Source organism: Erinaceus europaeus, chromosome 9, assembly GCF_950295315.1.
Source record: "Erinaceus europaeus chromosome 9, mEriEur2.1, whole genome shotgun sequence".
NCBI classification, from domain to species: domain Eukaryota; kingdom Metazoa; phylum Chordata; class Mammalia; order Eulipotyphla; family Erinaceidae; genus Erinaceus; species Erinaceus europaeus.
In genome coordinates, this window is record NC_080170.1 from 126,715,096 (window position 1) to 126,732,242 (window position 17,147).

The following is a 17,147-nucleotide window of genomic DNA, read 5'->3' on the forward strand; positions in this document are numbered from 1 at the left end:
AGGAGAGGGAGAGACAGCGTTAGGGCGTGGCAGCGAGGCGGCGTGAGGGGGCGGCCGCCCGAGCCCCGCATAGGCACCAGCCTCCCTTCCCCTGCCCCACGGTGTGTGTGAACTGCCCTCTGCCCATGGTGTGTGCCCTGCCCTCTGCCTTATGGTGTGTGCCCTGCCCTCTGCCTTATGGTGTGTGCCCTGCCCTCTGCCCATGGTGTGTGCCCTGCCCTCTGCCTTATGGTGTGTGCCCTGCCCTCTGCCTTATGGTGTGTGCCCTGCCCTCTGCCTTATGGTGTGTGCCCTGCCCTCTGCCTTATGGTGTGTGCCCTGCCCTCTGCCTTATGGTGTGTGCCCTGCCCTCTGCCTTATGGTGTGTGCCCTGCCCTCTGCCTTATGGTGTGTGCCCTGCCCTCTGCCTTATGGTGTGTCCCCTGCCCTCTGTCCATGGTGTGTGTGCCCTGCCCTCTGCCCATGGTGTGTGCCCTGCCCTCTGCCCATGGTGTGTGCCCTGCCCTCTGTCTTATGGTGTGTGCCCTGCCCTCTGCCTTATGGTGTGTGCCCTGCCCTCTGCCCATGGTGTGTGCCCTGCCCTCTGCCCATGGTGTGTGCCCTGCCCTCTGTCCATGGTGTGTGTCCCCTGCCCTCTGTCCATGGTGTGTGAACCCTGCCCTCTGCCTATGGTGTGTGCCCTGCCCTCTGCCCATGGTGTGTGTCCCCTGCCCTCTGCCCATGGTGTGTGTCCCCTGTCCTCTGCCTATGGTGTGTGCCCTGCACTCTGCCCATGGTGTGTGTCCCCTGCCCTCTGTCCATGATGTGTGTCCCCTGCCCTCTGCCCATGGTGTGTGTCCCCTGCCCTCTGTCCATGGTGTGTGTCCCCTGCCCTCTGTCCATGGTGTGTGCCCTGCCCTCTGTCCATGGTGTGTGTCCTGCCCTCAGCCCATGGTGTGTGTCCTGCCCTCTGTCCATGGTGTGTGCCCTGCCCTCTGCCCATGGTGTGTGCCCTGCCCTCTGCCCATGGTGTGTGTGCCCTGCCCTCTGCCCATGGTGTGTGTCCCCTGCCCTCTGCCCATGGTGTGTGCCCTCTGCCATCTGCCCATGGTGTGTGCCCTGCCCTCTGTCCATGGTGTGTGTCCTGCCCTCTGTCCATGGTGTGTGTCCTGCCCTCTGCCCATGGTGTGTGTCCCCTGCCCTCTGCCCATGGTGTGTGCCCTCTGCCATCTGCCCATGGTGTGTGCCCTGCCCTCTGTCCATGGTGTGTGTCCTGCCCTCTGTCCATGGTGTGTCCCCTGCCCTCTGCCCATGGTGTGTGTCCTGCCCTCTGTCCATGGTGTGTGTCCCCTGCCCTCTGTCCATGGTGTGTGCCCTGCCCTCTGCCCATGGTGTGTGTCCTGCCCTCTGTCCATGGTGTGTGTGTCCTGCCCTCTGCCCATGGTGTGTGTCCTGCCCTCTGTCCATGGTGTGTGTGCCCTGCCCTCTGCCCATGGTGTGTGACCTGCCCTCTGCCCATGGTGTGTGACCTGCCCTCTGCCCATGTTGTGTGTCCCCTGCCCTCTGCCCATGGTGTGTGACCTGCCCTCTGCCCATGGTGTGTGTCCTGCCCTCTGTCCATGGTGTGTGTCCCCTGCCCTCTGTCCATGGTGTGTGTCCTGCCCTCTGTCCATGGTGTGTGTGCCCTGCCCTCTGTCCATGGTGTGTGTCCTGCCCTCTGCCCATGGTGTGTGTCCCCTGCCCTCTGCCCATGGTGTGTGTCCCCTGCCCTCTGCCCATGGTGTGTGCCCTGCCCTCTGCCCATGGTGTGTGTCCTGCCCTCTGCCCATGGTGTGTGTCCCCTGCCCTCTGCCCATGGTGTGTGTCCCCTGCCCTCTGCCCATGGTGTGTGTGCCCTGCCCTCTGTCCATGGTGTGTGTCCCCTGCCCTCTGCCCATGGTGTGTCCCCTGCCCTCTGCCCATGGTGTGTGTCCTGCCCTCTGCCCATGGTGTGTGTCCTGCCCTCTGTCCATGGTGTGTGTGCCCTGCCCTCTGCCCATGGTGTGTGACCTGCCCTCTGCCCATGGTGTGTGACCTGCCCTCTGCCCATGGTGTGTGTCCTGCCCTCTGTCCATGGTGTGTGTCCCCTGCCCTCTGCCCATGGTGTGTGTCCTGCCCTCTGCCCATGGTGTGTGTCCTGCCCTCTGCCCATGGTGTGTGTCCTGCCCTCTGTCCATGGTGTGTGTGCCCTGCCCTCTGCCCATGGTGTGTGACCTGCCCTTTGCCCATGGTGTGTGACCTGCCCTCTGCCCAAGGTGTGTGTCCCCTGCCCTCTGCCCACGGTGTGTGCCCTGCCCTCTGCCTTATGGTGTGTGCCCTGCCCTCTGCCTTATGGTGTGTGCCCTGCCCTCTGCCTTATGGTGTGTGCCCTGCCCTCTGCCTTATGGTGTGTGCCCTGCCCTCTGCCCATGGTGTGTGTCCTGCCCTCTGTCCATGGTGTGTGACCCCTGCCCTCTGTCCATGGTGTGTGCCCTGCCCTCTGCCCATGGTGTGTGCCCTGCCCTCTGTCTTATGGTGTGTGCCCTGCCCTCTGCCCATGGTGTGTGCCCTGCCCTCTGCCCATGGTGTGTGCCCTGCCCTCTGCCCATGGTGTGTGCCCAGCCCTCTGTCCATGGTGTGTGTCCCCTGCCCTCTGTCCACGGTGTGTGCCCTGCCCTCTGTCCACGGTGTGTGAACCCTGCCCTCTGCCTATGGTGTGTGCCCTGACCTCTGCCCATGGTGTGTGTCCCCTGCCCTCTGCCCATGGTGTGTGTCCCCTGCCCTCTGCCTATGGTGTGTGCCCTGCACTCTGCCCATGGTGTGTGTCCCCTGCCCTCTGTCCATGGTGTGTGTCCCCTGCCCTCTGCCCATGGTGTGTGTCCCCTGCCCTCTGTCCATGGTGTGTGTGCCCTGCCCTCTGCCCATGGTGTGTGACCTGCCCTCTGTCCATGGTGTGTGTCCTGCCCTCTGTCCATGGTGTGTGTCCCCTGCCCTCTGCCCATGGTGTGTGACCTGCCCTCTGTCCATGGTGTGTCCCCTGCCCTCTGCCCATGGTGTGTGTCCCCTGCCCTCTGCCCATGGTGTGTGCCCTCTGCCATCTGCCCATGGTGTGTGCCCTGCCCTCTGCCCATGGTGTGTGTCCTGCCCTCTGTCCATGGTGTGTGCCCTGCCCTCTGCCCATGGTGTGTGTCCTGCCCTCTGTCCATGGTGTGTGCCCTGCCCTCTGCCCATGGTGTGTGACCTGCCCTCTGTCCATGGTGTGTGTCCCCTGCCCTCTGTCCATGGTGTGTGCCCTGCCCTCTGCCCATGGTGTGTGTCCCCTGCCCTCTGTCCATGGTGTGTGTCCTGCCCTCTGTCCATGGTGTGTGTCCTGCCCTCTGCCCATGGTGTGTGCCCTGCCCTCTGCCCATGGTGTGTGTCCTGCCCTCTGCCCATGGTGTGTGTCCTGCCCTCTGCCCATGGTGTGTGTCCTGCCCTCTGTCCATGGTGTGTGTGCCCTGCCCTCTGCCCATGGTGTGTGACCTGCCCTCTGCCCATGGTGTGTGTCCCCTGCCCTCTGCCCATGGTGTGTGTCCCCTGCCCTCTGCCCATGGTGTGTGTCCTGCCCTCTGCCCATGGTGTGTGTCCCCTGCCCTCTGCCCATGGTGTGTGTCCCCTGCCCTCTGTCCATGGTGTGTGTCCTGCCCTCTGTCCATGGTGTGTGTGCCCTGCCCTCTGTCCATGGTGTGTGTCCTGCCCTCTGCCCATGGTGTGTGTCCCCTGCCCTCTGCCCATGGTGTGTGTCCCCTGCCCTCTGCCCATGGTGTGTGTCCTGCCCTCTGCCCATGGTGTGTGTCCCCTGCCCTCTGCCCATGGTGTGTGTCCCCTGCCCTCTGCCCATGGTGTGTGTCCTGCCCTCTGTCCATGGTGTGTGTGCCCTGCCCTCTGCCCATGGTGTGTGACCTGCCCTTTGCCCATGGTGTGTGACCTGCCCTCTGCCCATGGTGTGTGTCCTGCCCTCTGTCCATGGTGTGTGTCCCCTGCCCTCTGTCCATGGTGTGTGCCCTGCCCTCTGCCCATGGTGTGTGTCCCCTGCCCTCTGTCCATGGTGTGTGACCTGCCCTCTGCCCATGGTGTGTGTCCTGCCCTCTGTCCATGGTGTGTGTCCCCTGCCCTCTGTCCATGGTGTGTGCCCTGCCCTCTGCCCATGGTGTGTGTCCCCTGCCCTCTGTCCATGGTGTGTGACCTGCCCTCTGCCCATGGTGTGTGTCCTGCCCTCTGTCCATGGTGTGTGTCCCCTGCCCTCTGTCCATGGTGTGTGTCCCCTGCCCTCTGCCCATGGTGTGTGTCCCCTGCCCTCTGTCCATGGTGTGTGCCCTGCCCTCTGCCCATGGTGTGTGTCCTGCCCTCTGTCCATGGTGTGTGCCCTGCCCTCTGTCCATGGTGTGTGTCCCCTGCCCTCTGCCCATGGTGTGTGTCCCCTGCCCTCTGTCCATGGTGTGTGTCCTGCCCTCTGTCCATGGTGTGTGCCCTGCCCTCTGTCCATGGTGTGTGCCCTGCCCTCTGTCCATGGTGTGTGTCCTGCCCTCTGTCCATGGTGTGTGCCCTGCCCTCTGCCCATGGTGTGTGTCCTGCCCTCTGTCCATGGTGTGTGCCCTGCCCTCTGTCCATGGTGTGTGTCCCCTGCCCTCTGCCCATGGTGTGTGCCCTGCCCTCTGCCCATGGTGTGTGTCCCCTGCCCTCTGTCCATGGTGTGTGTCCTGCCCTCTGTCCATGGTGTGTGTCCCCTGCCCTCTGTCCATGGTGTGTGTCCCCTGCCCTCTGCCCATGGTGTGTGTCCCCTGCCCTCTGCCCATGGTGTGTGTCCCCTGCCCTCTGTCCATGGTGTGTGTCCTGCCCTCTGTCCATGGTGTGTGTCCCCTGCCCTCTGCCCATGGTGTGTGTCCCCTGCCCTCTGCCCATGGTGTGTGCCCTGCCCTCTGTCCATGGTGTGTGTCCTGCCCTCTGTCCATGGTGTGTGTCCCCTGCCCTCTGCCCATGGTGTGTGTGCCCTGCCCTCTGCCCATGGTGTGTGCCCCCTGCCCTCTGTCCATGGTGTGTGCCCTCTGCCCCATGATCCTCATGCTGTTCTCCCTGAGGTGCTGAGACTTGGGGGCACCCTGTGGAGGCTCCCTGGGGAGCCTGTGGGACTCTGAGCACAGCACCCTGGGACCGGCCCGGCCTGGGCCCATCCTGGACAGATGCTCACGGGGTCCTGCCCTGGCTACTTGGGGGCACGTGGCCAGAGCCCTTGGTCGCCCTTCTGTCCGGTTGCTCTTGGGAGCGAGGCCAGCAGTCCCAGGTCACCCATCCTCCCGGGGACGGCCTGGCACGTGTCCCGCCAGCGCGATGGCCCCTCGGGGAGGACAGGCAACGGGGGTCCGCAGCCTCAGAGCCACATCTGCCCTGAGCACTGCCCGGCTGCAGGACTCTGCCGCCACCACCACACGTTGCCGTGACCTGGGTGCCAGGACACTGCCAGCGGGGCTGGGCTGTGCTTGTCACTACGGTCTCTGCACAGGGCTTCTGGCTGCTCGGCCAGCTTCAGGGCCAGTGAGAGAAGCTTCTTCACGAGGCGTCTCCTCTCACCACAGAAGTGCAGGCTGCCAAGGCTGAGGGGAGCCCAGGCCAGGCCACACCATGGCCCCCACAGCACCACAGCCCCAGGGCAGGCTGGGAGGCTCAATGCATTGTAGGTAAGAAATAGAGGGAGAGCTAGGGGTCTCCCTAGACTGTGTGGAGCTGGTCTGAGGGGGAGTGTGGGGCTGGTCTGAGGAGGAGTGTGGGGCTGGTCTGAGGGGGAGTGTGGGGCTGGTCTGAGGAGGAGTGTGGGGTTGGTCTGAGGGAGGAGTATGGGAATGGTCTGAGGGAGGAGTGTGGGGCTGGTCTGAGGGAGGAGTGAGGGGCTGGTCTGAGGGGAGTGTGGGGCTGGTCTGAGGGGGAGTGTGGGGCTGGTCTGAGGGGGAGTATGGGACTGGTCTGAGGGAGGAGTGTGGGGCTGGTCTGAGGAGGAGTGTGGGGCTGGTCTGAGGGGAGTGTGGGGATGGTCTGAGGGGGGAGTGTGGGGCTGTTCTGAGGGAGGAGTGAGGGGCTGGTCTAAGGGAGGACTGTGGAGCTGGTCTGAGGGGGAGTGTGGGGCTGCTCTGAGGGAGGAGTGTGGGGCTGGTCTGAGGGAGGAGTGTGGGGTTGGTCTGAGGGGGGAGTGTGGGGCTGGTCTGAGGGAGGAGTGTGGGGCTGGTCTGAGGGAGGAGTGTGGGGCTGGTCTGAGGGAGGAGTGTGGGGCTGGTCTGAGGGAGGAGTGTGGGGCTGGTCTGAGGGGGGTGTGTGGGGCTGGTCTGAGGGGGGAGTGTGGGGCTGTTCTGAGGAGGAGTGTGGGGCTGGTCTGAGGGAGGACTATGGGGCTGGTCTGAGGAAGAGTGTGGGGCTGGTCTGAGGGAGGAGTGTGGCGCTGGTCTGAGGGAGGAGTGTGGGGCTGGTCTGAGGGAGGAGTATGGGGCTGGTCTGAGGGAGGAGTGTGGGACTGGTCTGGGGGAGAAGTGTGGGGCTGGTCTGAGGGAGGAGTGTGGCGCTGGTCTGAGGGAGGAGTGTGGGGCTGGTCTGAGGGAGGAGTGTGGGGCTGGTCTGAGGGAGGAGTGTGGGACTGGTCTGAGGGGGGAGTGTGGGGCTGGTCTGAGGGAGGAGTGTGGGGCTGGTCTGAGGGGGGAGTGTGGGGCTGGTCTGAGGGAGGAGTGTGGAGCTGGTCTGAGGAGGAGTGTGGGGCTGGTCTGGGGGGAGTGTGGGGCTGGTCTGAGGGGGGTGTGTGGGGCTGGTCTGAGGGGGGAGTGTGGGGCTGGTCTGAGGAGGAGTGTGGGGCTGGTCTGAGGGAGGAGTGTGGGGCTGGTCTGAGGAAGAGTGTGGGGCTGGTCTGAGGAAGGAGTGTGGGGCTGGTCTGAGGGAGGAGTGTGGGGCTGGTCTGAGGGAGGAGTGTGGGGCCGGTCTGAGGGAGGAGTGTGGGACCGGTCTGGGGGAGGAGTGTGGGGCTGGTCTGAGGGAGGAGTGTGGCGCTGGTCTGAGGGAGGAGTGTGGGGCTGGTCTGAGGGAGGAGTGTGGGACTGGTCTGGGGGAGGAGTGTGGGGCTGGTCTGAGGGAGGAGTGTGGGGCTGGTCTGAGGGAGGAGTGTGGGGCTGGTCTGAGGGAGGAGTGTGGGGCTGGTCTGAGGGAGAAGTGTGGGGCTGGTCTGAGGAGGAGTGTGGGGCTGGTCTGAGGGGGTGTGTGGGGTTGGTCTGAGGGGGGAGGGTGGGGCTGTTCTGAGGAGGAGTGTGGGGCTGGTCTGAGGGAGGAGTGTGGGGCTGGTCGGAGGAAGAGTGTGGGGCTGGTCTGAGGAAGGAGTGTGGGGCTGGTCTGAGCGGGGAGTGTGGGACTGGTCTGAGGGAGGAGTGTGGGGTTGGTCTGAGGGGGAGTATGGGGCTGGTCTGAGGAGGAGTGTGGGGCTGGTCTGAGGGGGAGTATGGGGCTGGTCTGAGGAGGAGTGTGGGGCTGGTCTGAGGGGGAGTATGGGCCTGGTCTGAGGAGGAGTGTGTGGCTGGTCTGAGGAAGGAGTGTGGGGCTGGTCTGAGGGAGGAGTGTGGGGCTGGACTGAGGGAGGAGTGTGGGACTGGTCTGAGGGAGGAGTGTGGGGCTGGTCTGGGGGGAGTGTGGGGCTGGTCTGGGGAGAGTGTGTGGCTGGTCTAAGGAAGGAGTGTGGGGCTGGTCTGAGGGGGGAGTGTGGGGCTGGTCTGAGGAAGGAGTGTGGGGCTGGTCTGAGGGAGGAGTGTGGGGCTGGTCTGAGAGAGAAGTGTGGGGCTGGTCTGGGGGGAGTGTGGGGCTGGTCTGAGGGAGGAGTGTGGGGCTGGTCTGAGGGAGGAGTGTGGGGCTGGTCTGGGGGGAGTGTGGGGCTGGTCTGAGGGAGGAGTGTGGGGCTGGTCTGAGGGAGGAGTGTGTGGGTGGTCTGAGGAAGGAGTGTGGGGCTGGTCTGAGGGAGGAGTGTGGGGCTGGTCTGAGGGGGGAGTGTGGGGCTGGTCTGAGGAAGGAGTGTGGGGCTGGTCTGAGGGAGGAGTGTGGGGCTGGTCTGAGGGAGAAGTGTGGGGCTGGTCTGGGGGGAGTGTGGGGCTGGTCTGAGGGAGGAGTGTGGGGCTGGTCTGAGGGAGGAGTGTGGGGCTGGTCTGAGGGAGGAGTGTGTGGGTGGTCTGAGGAAGGAGTGTGGGGCTGGTCTGAGGGAGGAGTGTGGGGCTGGTCTGAGGGGGGAGTGTGGGGCTGGTCTGAGGGAGGAGTGTGGGGCTGGTCTGAGGGCGGAGTGTGGGGCTGGTCTGAGGGAGGAGTGTGGGGCTGGTCTGAGGGAGGAGTGAGGGGCTGGACTGAGGGGGGAGTGTGGGGCTGGTCTGAGGGGGAGTGTGGGGCTGGTCTGAGGGAGGAGTGTGGGGCTGGTCTGGGGGGAGTGTGGGGCTGGTCTGCGGGGAGTGTGGGGCTGGTCTGAGGGAGGAGTGTGGGGCTGGTCTGAGGAAGGAGTGTGGGGCTGGTCTGGGGGGAGTGTGGGGCTGGTCTGGGGGGAGTGTGGGGCTGGTCTGAGGAGGAGTGTGGGGCTGGTCTGAGGGAGGAGTGTGGGGCTGGTCTGGGGGGAGTGTGGGGCTGGTCTGGGGGGAGTGTGGGGCTGTTCTGAGGGGGGAGTGTGGGGCTGGTCTGGGGGGAGTGTGGGACTGGTCTGGGGGGAGTGTGGGGCTGGTCTGAGGGGGAGTGTGGGACTGGTCTGAGGGAGGAGTGTGGGGCTGGTCTGAGGGAGGAGTGTGGGGCTGGTCTGAGGGAGGAGTGTGGGGCTGGTCTGAGGGTGGAGTGTGGGGCTGGTCTGAGGGAGGAGTGTGGGACTGGTCTGAGGGAGGAGTGTGGGGCTGGTCTGAGGGAGGAGTGTGGGGCTGGTCTGAGGGAGGAGTGTGGGGCTGGTCTGAGGGGGGTGTGTGGGGCTGGTCTGAGGGGGGAGTGTGGGGCTGTTCTGAGGAGGAGTGTGGGGCTGGTCTGAGGGAGGACTGTGGGGCTGGTCTGAGGAAGAGTGTGGCGCTGGTCTGAGGGAGGAGTGTGGCGCTGGTCTGAGGGAGGAGTGTGGGGCTGGTCTGAGGGAGGAGTATGGGGCTGGTCTGAGGGAGGAGTGTGGGACTGGTCTGGGGGAGAAGTGTGGGGCTGGTCTGAGGGAGGAGTGTGGGGCTGGTCTGAGGGAGGAGTGTGGGGCTGGTCTGAGGGAGGAGTGTGGGGCTGGTCTGAGGGAGGAGTGTGGGGCTGGTCTGAGGGGGGAGTGTGGGGCTGGTCTGAGGGAGGAGTGTGGGGCTGGTCTGAGGAGGAGTGTGGGGCTGGTCTGGGGGGAGTGTGGGGCTGGTCTGAGGGGGGTGTGTGGGGCTGGTCTGAGGGGGGAGTGTGGGGCTGGTCTGAGGAGGAGTGTGGGGCTGGTCTGAGGGAGGAGTGTGGGGCTGGTCTGAGGAAGAGTGTGGGGCTGGTCTGAGGAAGGAGTGTGGGGCTGGTCTGAGGGAGGAGTGTGGGGCTGGTCTGAGGGAGGAGTGTGGGGCTGGTCTGAGGGAGGAGTGTGGGACCGGTCTGGGGGAGGAGTGTGGGGCTGGTCTGAGGGAGGAGTGTGGGGCTGGTCTGAGGGAGGAGTGTGGGGCTGGTCTGAGGGAGGAGTGTGGGGCTGGTCTGAGGGAGAAGTGTGGGGCTGGTCTGAGGAGGAGTGTGGGGCTGGTCTGAGGGGGTGTGTGGGTCTGGTCTGAGGGGGGAGTGTGGGGCTGTTCTGAGGAGGAGTGTGGGGCTGGTCTGAGGGAGGAGTGTGGGGCTGGTCGGAGGAAGAGTGTGGGGCTGGTCTGAGGAAGGAGTGTGGGGCTGGTCTGAGGGGGGAGTGTGGGACTGGTCTGAGGGAGGAGTGTGGGGTTGGTCTGAGGGGGAGTATGGGGCTGGTCTGAGGAGGAGTGTGGGGCTGGTCTGAGGGGGAGTATGGGGCTGGTCTGAGGAGGAGTGTGGGGCTGGTCTGAGGGGGAGTATGGGGCTGGTCTGAGGAGGAGTGTGTGGCTGGTCTGAAGAAGGAGTGTGGGGCTGGTCTGAGGGAGGAGTGTGGGGCTGGACTGAGGGAGGAGTGTGGGGCTGGTCTGAGGGAGGAGTGTGGGGCTGGTCTGAGGGGGGAGTGTGGGGCTTGTCTGAGGGAGAAGTGTGGGGCTGGTCTGGGGGGAGTGTGGGGCTGGTCTGAGGGAGGAGTGTGGGGCTGGTCTGAGGAGGAGTGTGGGGCTGGTCTGAGGGAGGAGTGTGGGGCTGGTCTGAGGGGGGAGTGTGGGGCTGGTCTGAGGGAGGAGTGTGGGGCTGGTCTGGGGGGAGTGTGGGGCTGGTCTGAGGGAGGAGTGTGGGGCTGGTCTGAGGGAGGAGTGTGTGGGTGGTCTGAGGAAGGAGTGTGGGGCTGGTCTGAGGGAGGAGTGTGGGGCTGGTCTGAGGGGGGAGTGTGGTGCTGGTCTGAGGAAGGAGTGTGGGGCTGGTCTGAGGGAGGAGTGTGGGGCTGGTCTGAGGGAGAAGTGTGGGGCTGGTCTGGGGGGAGTGTGGGGCTGGTCTGAGGGAGGAGTGTGGGGCTGGTCTGAGGGAGGAGTGTGGGGCTGGTCTGAGGGAGGAGTGTGGGGCTGGTCTGAGGGGGGAGTGTGGGGCTGGTCTGAGGGAGGAGTGTGGGGCTGGTCTGAGGGCGGAGTGTGGGGCTGGTCTGAGGGAGGAGTGTGGGGCTAGTCTGAGGGAGGAGTGAGGGGCTGGTCTGAGGGGGGAGTGTGGGGCTGGTCTGAGTGGGAGTGTGGGGCTGGTCTGAGGGGGGAGTGTGGGGCTGGTCTGAGGGAGGAGTGTGGGGCTGGTCTGGGGGGAGTGTGGGGCTGGTCTGGGGGGAGTGTGGGGCTGGTCTGAGGGAGGAGTGTGGGGCTGGTCTGAGGAAGGAGTGTGGGGCTGGTCTGGGGGGAGTGTGGGGCTGGTCTGGGGGGAGTGTGGGGCTGGTCTGAGGGGGAGTGTGGGGCTGGTCTGAGGGAGGAGTGTGGGGCTGGTCTGGGGGGAGTGTGGGGCTGGTCTGGGGGGAGTGTGGGGCTGTTCTGAGGGGGGAGTGTGGGGCTGGTCTGAGGGAGGAGTGAGGGGCTGGTCTGAGGGGGGAGTGTGGGGCCTGTCTGAGGGGGGAGTGTGGGACTGGTCTGGGGGGAGTGTGGGGCTGGTCTGGGGGGAGTGTGGGGCTGGTCTGGGGGGAGTGTGGGACTGGTCTGAGGGAGGAGTGTGGGGCTGGTCTGAGGGAGGAGTGTGGGGCTGGTCTGAGGGAGGAGTGTGGGGCTGGTCTGAGGGGGGTGTGTGGGGCTAGTCTGAGGGGGGAGTGTGGGGCTGTTCTGAGGAGGAGTGTGGGGCTGGTCTGAGGGAGGAGTGTGGGGCTGGTCTAAGGAAGAGTGTGGGGCTGGTCTGAGGAAGGAGTGTGGGGCTGGTCTGAAGAAGGAGTGTGGGGCTGGTCTGAGGGAGGAGTGTGGGGCTGGACTGAGGGAGGAGTGTGGGGCTGGTCTGAGGGAGGAGTGTGGGGCTGGTCTGAGGGGGGAGTGTGGGGCTGGTCTGAGGGAGAAGTGTGGGGCTGGTCTGGGGGGAGTGTGGGGCTGGTCTGAGGGAGGAGTGTGGGGCTGGTCTGAGGGAGGAGTGTGGGGCTGGTCTGGGGGGAGTGTGGGGCTGGTCTGAGGGAGGAGTGTGGGGCTGGTCTGAGGGAGGAGTGTGGGGCTGGTCTGAGGAGGAGTGATGGCTGGTCTGAGGGAGGAGTGTGGGGCTGGTCTGAGGGAGGAGTGTGGGGCTGGTCTGGGGGGAGTGTGGGGCTGGTCTGAGGAGGAGTGTGTGGCTGGTCTGAAGAAGGAGTGTGGGGCTGGTCTGAGGGAGGAGTGTGGGGCTGGACTGAGGGAGGAGTGTGGGGCTGGTCTGAGGGGGGAGTGTGGGGCTGGTCTGGGGGGAGTGTGGGGCTGGTCTGAGGAGGAGTGTGTGGCTGGTCTGAAGAAGGAGTGTGGGGCTGGTCTGAGGGAGGAGTGTGGGGCTGGTCTGAGGGCGGAGTGTGGGGCTGGTCTGAGGGGGGAGTGTGGGGCTGGTCTGGGGGGAGTGTGGGGATGGTCTGAGGGGGGAGTGTGGGGCTGTTCTGAGGGAGGAGTGAGGGGCTGGTCTAAGGGAGGACTGTGGAGCTGGTCTGAGGGGGAGTGTGGGGCTGCTCTGAGGGAGGAGTGTGGGGCTGGTCTGAGGGAGGAGTGTGGGGTTGGTCTGAGGGGGGAGTGTGGGGCTGGTCTGAGGGAGGAGTGTGGGGCTGGTCTGAGGGAGGAGTGTGGGGCTGGTCTGAGGGAGGAGTGTGGGGCTGGTCTGAGGAGGAGTGTGGGGCTGGTCTGAGGGGGGAGTGTGGGGCTGGTCTGAGGGAGGAATGTGGGGCTGGTCTGAGGGAGGAGTGTGGGGCTGGTCTGAGGAGGAGTGTGGGGGCCTGTCTGAGGGGGGAGTGTGGGGCTGGTCTGAGGGGGGAGTGTGGGGCTGGTCTGAGGGGGGAGTGTGGGGCTGGTCTGAGGGGGGAGTGTGGGGCTGGTCTGAGGGGGGAGTGTGGGGCTGGTCTGAGGGGGAGTGTGGGGCTGGTCTGAGGGCGGAGTGTGGGGCTGGTCTGAGGGGGGAGTGTGGGGCTGGTCTGGGGGGAGTGTGGGACTGGTCTGGGGGGAGTGTGGGGCTGGTCTGAGGGGGAGTGTGGGACTGGTCTGAGGGAGGAGTGTGGGGCTGGTCTGGGGGGAGTGTGGGGCTGGTCTGGGGGGAGTGTGGGACTGGTCTGAGGGAGGAGTGTGGGGCTGGTCTGAGGGAGGAGTCTGGGGCTGGTCTGAGGAGGAGTGTGGGGCTGGTCTGAGGGGAAGTGTGGGGCTGGTCTGAGGAGTGTGGGGCTGGTCTGAGGAGGAGTTGTGGCTGGTGTGAGGAAGGAGTGTGGGGCTGGTCTGAGGGGGGAGTGTGGGTCTGGTCTGAGGAGGAGTGTGGGGCTGGTCTGAGGAGGAGTGTGGGGCTGGTCTGAGGGGAAGTGTGGGGCTGGTCTGAGGAGGAGTGTGGGGCTGGTCTGAGGGGGGAGTGTGGGGCTGGTCTGAGGAGGAGTGTGGGGCTGGTCTGAGGAAGGAGTGTGGGGCTGGTCTGAGGGAGGAGTGTGGGGCTGGTCTGAGGGAGGAGTGTGGGGCTGGTCTGAGGGAGGAGTGTGGGGCTGGTCTGAGGGGGGAGTGTGGGGCTGTTCTGAGGAGGAGTGTGGGGCTGGTCTGAAGGGGGAGTGTGGGGCTGGTCTGAGGAGGAGTGTGGGGCTGGTCTGAGGGAGGAGTGTGGGACTGGTCTGAGGGAGGAGTGTTAGGCTGGTCTGAGGGGAGTGTGGGGCTTGTCTGAGGGGGAGTGTGGGACTGGTCTGAGGGAGGAGTGTGGGGCTGGTCTGAGGGAGGAGTGTGGGGCTGGTCTGGGGGGAGTGTGGGGCTGGTCTGGGGGGAGTGTGGGGCTGGTCTGAGGGGGAGTGTGGGACTGGTCTGAGGGAGGAGTGTGGGGCTGGTCTGAGGGAGGAGTGTGGGGCTGGTCTGAGGGAGGAGTTTGGGGCTGGTCTGAGGGGGGTGTGTGGGGCTAGTCTGATGGGGGAGTGTGGGGCTGTTCTGAGGAGGAGTGTGGGGCTGGTCTGAGGGAGGAGTGTGGGGCTGGTCTGAGGGGGGAGTGTGGGGCTGTTCTGAGGAGGAGTGTGGGGATGGTCTGAGAAAGGAGTGTGGGGCTGGTCTGAGGAAGGAGTGTGGGGCTGGTCTGAGGAAGGAGTGTGGGGCTGGTCTGAGGGGGGAGTGTGGGGCTGTTCTGAGGAGGAGTGTGGGGATGGTCTGAGGGGGGAGTGTGGGGCTGGTCTGAGGAGGATTGTGGGGCTGGTCTGAGGGAGGAGTGTGGGGGCTGGTCTGAGGAGGAGTGTGGGGCTGGTCTGATGGGAAGTGTGGGGCTGGTCTGAGGAGGAGTGTGGGGCTGGTCTGAGGGGGGAGTGTGGGGCTGGTCTGAGGAGGAGTTGTGGCTGGTGTGAGGAAGGAGTGTGGGGCTGGTCTGAGGGGGGATTGTGGGGCTGGTCTGAGGAGGAGTGTGGGGCTGGTCTGAGGGGGGTATGTGGGGCAGTTCTGAGGAGTGTGGGGCTGGTCTGAGGGGGGAGTGTGGGCCTGGTCTGAGGGGGGATTGAGGGGCTGGTCTGAGGGAGGAGTGTCTGGCTGGTCTGGGGGGAGTGTGGGGCTGGTCTGAGGGGGGTGTGTGGGGCAGTTCTGAGGAGTGTGGGGCTGGTCTCAGGGGGGAGTGTGGGCCTGGTCTGAGGGGGGATTGAGGGGCTGGTCTGAGGGAGGAGTGTCGGGCTGGTCTGGGGGGAGTGTGGGGCTGGTCTGAGGGGGGATTGAGGGGCTGGTCTCAGGGGGGAGTGTGGGGCTGGTCTGTGGAGGAGTGTGGGGCTGGTCTGAGGGGGGAGTGTGGTGCTGGTCTGAGGGGGGAGTGTGGGGCTGGTCTGAGGAGGAATTTGTGGCTGGTCTGAGGGAGGAGTGTGTGGCTGGTCTGAGGGGGGTGTGTGGGGCTGTTCTGTGGAGGAGTGTGGGGCTGGTCTGTGGAGGAGTGTGGGGCTGGTCTGAGGGGGGAGTGTGGTGCTGGTCTGAGGGAGGAGTGTGGGGCTGGTCTGAGGGAGGAGTGTGGGGCTGGTCTGAGGAGGAGTGTGGGGCTGGTCTGAGGGGGGAGTGTGGGGCTGGTCTGAGGGGGGAGTGTGGGGCTGGTCTGAGGGAGGAGTGTGGGGCTGGTCTGAGGGAGGATGTGGGGCTGGTCTGAGGAAGGAGTGTGGGGCTGGTCTGAGGGGGAGTGTGGGGCTGGTCTGAGGAAGGAGTGTGGGGCTGGTCTGAGGGGGGAGTGTGGGGCTGGTCTTAGGGAGGAGTGTGGGGCTGGTCTGAGGGGGATTGTGGGGCTGGTCTGAGGGAGGAGTGTGTGGCTGGTCTGAGGGGGAGTGTGGGGCTAGTCTGAGGGAGGAGTGTGGGGCTGGTCTGAGGGAGGAGTGTGGGGCTGGTCTGAGGGAGAAGTGTGGGGCTGGTCTGGGGGGAGTGTGGGGCTGGTCTGAGGGAGGAGTGTGGGGCTGGTCTGAGGGAGAAGTGTGGGGCTGGTCTGGGGGGAGTGTGGGGCTGGTCTGAGGGGGAGTGTGGGGCTGGTCTGAGGGAGGAGTGTGGGGCTGGTCTGAGGGAGGAGTGTGTGGGTGGTCTGAGGAAGGAGTGTGGGGCTGGTCTGAGGGAGGAGTGTGGGGCTGGTCTGAGGGGGGAGTGTGGGGCTGGTCTGAGGGAGGAGTGTGGGGCTGGTCTGAGGGGGGAGTGTGGGGCTGGTCTGAGGGAGGAGTGTGGGGCTGGTCTGGGGGGAGTGTGGGGCTGGTCTGGGGGGAGTGTGGGGCTGTTCTGAGGGGGGAGTGTGGGGCTGGTCTGGGGGGAGTGTGGGACTGGTCTGGGGGGAGTGTGGGGCTGGTCTGGGGGGAGTGTGGGGCTGGTCTGGGGGGAGTGTGGGACTGGTCTGAGGGAGGAGTGTGGGGCTGGTCTGAGGGGGGAGTGTGGGGCTGGTCTGAGGGGGGAGTGTGGGGCTGGTCTGAGGGAGGAGTGTGGGGCTGGTCTGAGGGCAGAGTGTGGGGCTGGTCTGAGGGAGGAGTGTGGGGCTAGTCTGAGGGAGGAGTGAGGGGCTGGTCTGAGGGGGGAGTGTGGGGCTGGTCTGAGGGGGAGTGTGGGGCTGGTCTGAGGGGGGAGTGTGGGGCTGGTCTGAGGGAGGAGTGTGGGGCTGGTCTGGGGGGAGTGTGGGGCTGGTCTGGGGGAAGTGTGGGGCTGGTCTGAGGGAGGAGTGTGGGGCTGGTCTGAGGGAGGAGTGTGGGGCTGGTCTGGGGGGAGTGTGGGGCTGGTCTGGGGGGAGTGTGGGGCTGGTCTGAGGGGGGAGTGTGGGGCTGGTCTGAGGGAGGAGTGAGGGGCTGGTCTGAGGGGGGAGTGTGGGGCCTGTCTGAGGGGGGAGTGTGGGACTGGTCTGGGGGGAGTGTGGGGCTGGTCTGGGGGGAGTGTGGGGCTGGTCTGGGGGGAGTGTGGGACTGGTCTGAGGGAGGAGTGTGGGGCTGGTCTGAGGGAGGAGTGTGGGGCTGGTCTGAGGGAGGAGTGTGGGGCTGGTCTGAGGGGGGTGTGTGGGGCTAGTCTGAGGGGGGAGTGTGGGGCTGTTCTGAGGAGGAGTGTGGGGCTGGTCTGAGGGAGGAGTGTGGGGCTGGTCTGAGGAAGAGTGTGGGGCTGGTCTGAGGAAGGAGTGTGGGGCTGGTCTGAGGAAGGAGTGTGGGGCTGGTCTGAGGAAGGAGTGTGGGGCTGGTCTGAGGGGGGAGTTGGGGCTGTTCTGAGGAGGAGTGTGGGGATGGTCTGAGGGGGGAGTGTGGGGCTGGTCTGAGGAGGATTGTGGGGCTGGTCTGAGGGAGGAGTGTGGGGCTGGTCTGAGGGAGGAGTGTGGGGCTGGTCTGAGGAGGAGTGTGGGGCTGGTCTGAGGGGAAGTGTGGGGCTGGTCTGAGGAGGAGTGTGGGGCTGGTCTGAGGGAGGAGTGTGGGGCTGGTCTGAGGAGGAGTTGTGGCTGGTGTGAGGAAGGAGTGTGGGGCTGGTCTGAGGGGGGGATTGTGGGGCTGGTCTGAGGAGGAGTGTGGGGCTGGTCTGAGGGGGGTGTGTGGGGCAGTTCTGAGGAGTGTGGGGCTGGTCTCAGGGGGGAGTATGGGCCTGGTCTGAGGGGGGATTGAGGGGCTGGTCTGAGGGAGGAGTGTTGGGCTGGTCTGGGGGGAGTGTGGGGCTGGTCTGAGGGGGGATTGAGGGGCTGGTCTCAGGGGGCAGTGTGGGGCTGGTCTGTGGAGGAGTGTGGGGCTGGTCTGAGGGGGGAGTGTGGTGCTGGTCTGAGGGGGGTTGTGGGGCTGGTCTGAGGAGGAATTTGTGGCTGGTCTGAGGGAGGAGTGTGTGGGGGGTGTGTGGGGCTGTTCTGTGGAGGAGTGTGGTGCTGGTCTGAGGGAGGAGTGTGGGGCTGGTCTGAGGGAGGAGTGTGGGGCTGGTCTGAGGAGGAGTGTGGGGCTGGTCTGAGGGGGGAGTGTG

At 65.8% G+C, this 17,147-nt stretch overlaps 1 protein-coding gene across 7 annotated transcripts in view; it reads right to left on the bottom strand.

Moving 5' to 3' along the window:
• PCBP3 (poly(rC) binding protein 3) overlaps nt 1-17,147 on the bottom strand; it is a 59,656-nt gene that overhangs the window by 20,760 nt on the left and 21,749 nt on the right. The window lies entirely within an intron of this gene.